At 35.5% G+C, this 5,531-nt stretch overlaps 1 pseudogene; it reads left to right on the forward strand.

Moving 5' to 3' along the window:
- The first annotated feature begins 3,441 nt into the window (after positions 1–3,441).
- On the forward strand, positions 3,442–5,262 carry LOC120085239 (annotated as a pseudogene).
- Positions 5,263–5,531: the final 269 nt, after the last annotated feature.

Here is a 5,531-nt window from a genome sequence, read left to right on the forward strand (position 1 = left end):
TCGGCCTCCTCTATAAAGGTAGGATTTCTATCTAGGGTTATACTACTAGATCTTGAGCCCCCACTATTTCTCGATTTAAAGAGAAATCTATCCTCAAAGAAGTCAGCATCATTTGACTCAATGATCACTTGGTTTACTAGGTCATAGAACTAGTAGGCTTTACTATTTATGACATAGCCTATAAAGACACACTCATAGGCTCTACTAGCAAGCTCTCTTGTTTTAAGGTTTGGAATTCTTACAAAGGCTAGGCAGGTCCAAGTTCTAAAGTATGACAAGTTTGGTTTCTTATTCATGAGGACTTCGTAAGGTGAAGTTGTGTTTTTAGATTTTGGTATCCTATTTAGGGCACAACACATGGTAAGGATGATTTTACCCACCAATAAGATGCAACTCTTGAACTGAGTAAAATAACAACTACTAGCTCAACTAAAATTCTATTTTTCCTTTCCGTTTTTCCATTCATTTCACGAGAGTAAGGTGTAATCTTTTCATAAATTATTCCATGTGAGTTAAAGAACTCACTAAAGCTGTCTGAGTCGTACTCAGTTTCCCTATCACTAAGAAGTCTTTTAACCTTTCTGTTAAACTGATTTTCTACTTCAGTTACAAACAATGTGAAAGAATCAAACACATCACTTTTTTTTTAAGCAAATATACAAGGTGAAATCAGAGAAATTATTAATAAAAGCAATAAAATATCTTTTTACTGTTCAAGATGCCATCAAATTCGTATAAGTTAGAATGAGTTAAATCTAGAAGCTCAGATTCCCTAAGTACAGATTTATGCGGAGTTTTAGTTATTTTAGCCTGACTATAATATTCGTATTTATCACATTCATTCATGGATAATTTAGGTATCATTTCCAGCCTAATCATGTTACTAATTAATCTCTTATTAACATGATAAGTCTAGCATGCCAAACATGTAAAGAACACAACATATAAACAAAAGATTTCATTTTATTTATGTCAAGGTTTAATTTGAACATACCCTCAATTGCATAACCTTTCCCTACGAATATATTACTCTTAGTAAGGGTATATAAACCTACCCCTATTGTTAGGGCAAATCCGGCCTTGTTGAGGAGATAGCTTGAGACTAAGTTCTTTCTTATCTCCGAAGTTTGCAGAACATCCTTCAAGGTGAGAGTCTTCCCAGTTGTAAGCTTCAGCTTAATTTCACTGATTTCAACAACTTTCATTGAGTGATGATCCCTTAACAGAATGTTCTTATCCTTAGTTTCAGTATAAGCTTTAAAGAGACTAATCGTGACAGACATGGCACGTAGCGCCAATGTCTATCCACCACCCCTCAGAACCATCGATCACATTTACTTCTGTGATCATGGTAACTAACGATTCTTTTATCAAGCTTACCTGACCATTAGGACAACGTCTATTCCTACAATTCCTAACTATGTGTCCAAGTTTATTACAGCTAAAGTAAAGGAACTGCACTGTTTCTCCTCAGGAGAGTTTCTGCTTCTTCTGATTGTTCTGGTTGCTGGAACCACAGTTCTGACATTTCCTTATGGTTCCCTTGGACTTTGGTTAGGCTTTACCATGCTAGAGGCAGATTTCCTAGGAACAATGTTCACCTCCTCCATCTAGTCCTGCTTCTGGACTTTTTCCTCAATCCTATCAGACTCTCCAAGAAAAATTTCTTGGTCTCATGCCTCAAGGTGTTCTTGAAATCCTTCCACAAAGGAGGCAACTTATCAATAATAACAACAACTTGGAGTTTCTCGTTTAGGGGCATACCTTCACTTATTATTTTATGGGCTATCTTCTGCAGTTCATGGGACTGGACCTTCCCAGATTTATCATCTGTCATCTGAAATTGAAGGTAACAGCTGACGACATACTTTTTCGATCCGACCTTCTCGATATCGTACTTCTTTTGTAGGGCATCCCAAACTTCCTTTGTTGTCTTCATTACGCTATAGTAATCATGTAGATCATCAATAAAACTATTTAATATGAAATTTTTACACAAAAAATCTTTTTCTTCCCAATCAGCAGTGTCTTTTATTTGTTGTTCAGTCAAATCTTCTTTTAGGGCAGTTGGCTTCTTCATAGTACAAATATCGGTAATCTTCTTGATTGTGAGGAAAAACAACATTTTTTACTTCCACCTTTTGAAGTTCGCTCCTTTGAACTGGAATGGATGGTCGAGGTCAGATGTCATAATGTCGTTCTGATTTGTAAGGTCCATCGCAACAATGGTAGACGAAAATCATCTTAAATTGTTGAACTCGTTACCCTCCGATAGACTGAAAATGACAGCAACGAACTATAAAAAACAATAGTAGTCAACAAATGGAACCTGCAAAACAGAAACTTGTTACAGGCAGAGTCGTGGAGCTCGTTCTCTTGAAGACGTTTCCGGCTTTACCCAAGTGTGCAAGCAGTTCTACGGAATTGCCACATCGTCCCCATGATAAAATAACCCATAATATATAAAATTGTAAAAATCGGAGCTACACTGTACTTGACCCAGAATAAAATAACCCATAATATATAAAACTGTCTTGATCTGAGCTGCACTGGATCTGACCGAAAAACTCAAACCCTTCAGGATCGAGATACTCAAAAAACCAAAATGGAAAGTGAAGAATTCAGAAGGAACCGAGAGAGATTGTGAGATTGATGAAAGGCTTGTGCCTTTTATAGGTCTCGAAGGCAAATTGTGGCACAAAACGCCGAGGAGGGAAGTGCGCCCAGTCGTAGAATGTGCGCGTAAGACGTAGGTGGAAGATTGGAACGGTGACGTGGGCGAAAGATTGAAACAACTGAAACCTTTTTCTTTTATTTATTGTATAAAAAATAAAAAATAAAAAATAAAAAATAAAATAAAAATTATTATTTTAATAAAAAAATAATCACACTTGCCTCACCCGATAAGTGCATGTGAGATGTCCACCGTACTCACATTTTCCTATCTCCTTACTCCTTGGGACCCAAATTCACAAATCAAAGTGTGATTATAAGAAGGAGATTCTACTCTCCAAACTAAGTAATGTGAGATTCTCAAAATGTCTTTTTTTTTTTTTTTCATTTAACATTTAAAATTTTCACTAACAGCTAGTTCTTAACCTATTTTCTGATGGAGTTGTAATTGAAATCGAAAGATTACTTTTTAACTAAAAATTTCAGTGTATAAATGCCATAATTTTATTAATTAGTATATATATCTAATCAATGAATGACAACTCTAACTTATTTATTAAAATAGCATATTTTTATATGCAATATGCCAGATAAAACGAGAATTTCTCCATCGTGTTACATATTCTTTCATATAGTTTTTCATACATAAAAAGGGTCGAATATTAGTTGAAGAATCCCTAGACTTGTCATTGATTAAATATTTGTTCCTGACTAAGTTTAACCTATAATGACAGGTTAGTGTCTCTATCATACTAAGTTTGAGCAACAATGGCGAGAGAGAAGATGAAAAAGGAGAAGCCAAAAGCAGCGGCAAAGACTGCAACACCGTATCAGGAAGGGATTTCATTCCACAAATCCAAGGGTCAGCATATTCTTAAGAATCTCTTGCTGGTTGACTATATAGTTCAAAAGTCTGGAATTAGGAGCACTGATGTGATCCTCGAGATCGGTCCCGGTACTGGTAATCTCACCAAGAACCTTCTAGAATGTGGCAAGATGGTTATTGCTGTCGAAATTGATCCTCGTATGGTTCTCGAATTGTAGAGACGGTTTCAAGACATTGTCTACTCTTCTCGCTTGAAGGTAAGCTCATTATTTCGTTATTTTCTAAGGAGTACAAATACTTTAGTTTAGCTAGTATATTCATGCTTGACACGTGTCGAACACTTGGACATTCCGACACTTGTTGGATACGTATCAGATACTTGATAGTGTAACAAATGTGTTAGATATGCATAGAACACTTGTAAAATAGACTAAAAAGACACATATACAACAATAATAATAAACTTTGAGTATGAAATACATCATGATCAAACTAAGTATTTTAAGATGTGTCAACCCATTTATTTTGATTTTTTTTGGTATAAAAATGATATATAATTCAAAAAATGTATAGTTTAATAAACTTGTCCTGTTGTGTCGTGTCCTAGATTTTTTATAAATGACGTGTCGTCATCTTTTTGTCGTATCTACATCTCGTATCCATATATGTGCTTCTTAGATTATTTCCTATCGGAATTTCTTAACAACTCTTTGAATGAACCAACCAAGTGTTCTGTATTGACAAAATGTGTGTTGGATGATATGATATTAAATCTACCTTCACCCATCAACTTAAGCTTTTGGGTCAATCGATGATTTAAAATGGTATCAGGACATGTGGTTTAAGGAGGACCTATGTTCAAACCACAGCGATGCTATTTCTTCTCTAATTAATATTGATTTCCATTTGTTAGATATTCTACATATTTCAATCTCACAAATGAAGAAAGCTATCAATTTAAGCTTTTGAGTTAATCGGTGATTTAAAAGTGTGCTTGTGATTTTTAATTTGAGTTTGTTGAACTTGAATAATAATTTAACTAGTTCTTCAACTTGATGTGCTCAGGTTATTCAAGGAGATGTACTCAAGACTGAGCTTCGTTATTTTGATATATGTATGGCAAATATTCCTTATCAAATATCATCTCCTCTCACATTCAAATTGCTAAAGCATCAAACTTCTTTTCGATGTGCCATCATAATGTTTCAGAGGGAATTTGCAATGAGGTTAGTTGCTCAACCTGGGGACAAACTTTACTGTCGTTTGACGGAAAATGCCCAACTCCTAACTCGACTGTCTCACCTCCTCAAAGCTGGGGAGAACAACTTTCGTCCTCCACCTAAGGTGGACTCGTCTGTAGTTCGAATTGAGCCAAGGAAACCGCGTATTGAGGTGAAGCAGAAGGCGTGGGATGGCTTTCTGAGAATATATTTCAATAGAAAGAACGAAATTATTGGTTCAATTTTTTGACAAAAGAGTGTTCTTTCTTAATATCCTTCTACAAGGTTTTGCAGATAATGATGATGGTGCTTTTGATTATTCGAGATTTGGCAATAAGGAGGATCAAACCTTGGAAATCGACGACGATGGAGATGACGACGAGATGGATATGGAGGAAGGGGGAGGCTTCTGAATTTAATGGTAGGGTTATGGGTGTTCTAAAGGAGGGAGATTTTGAAGAAAAGAGGTCTTCTAAACTCACCTTATAAGAGTTCTTATACCTACTCTCTTTGTTCAACAAAGCTGGCATACATTTTTCTTGATTATGTTCTGTATTTACCCCCATTAACTAATGTTGACTTTCTTCCATTATGTGTATTAGGACTGTCCTTTCTTTCCCCCTAAAGTAGTAAAGTTATACCAAATTATTAAGATTATACAACATAAGCAGAAAAAAACTCAAATCTAATGGAAAATACAAGAAGTTAATTAACAATTCAATATGAAATAACATGCAAACCGGTCCCACCTCCTGATATTTCACGTGGGATTTGGTAAAATTCAACTCCTTCACGCTCCATAGTCTTCTTCT

Source organism: Benincasa hispida, chromosome 9, assembly GCF_009727055.1.
Source record: "Benincasa hispida cultivar B227 chromosome 9, ASM972705v1, whole genome shotgun sequence".
Classification (NCBI taxonomy): Eukaryota; Viridiplantae; Streptophyta; class Magnoliopsida; order Cucurbitales; family Cucurbitaceae; genus Benincasa; species Benincasa hispida.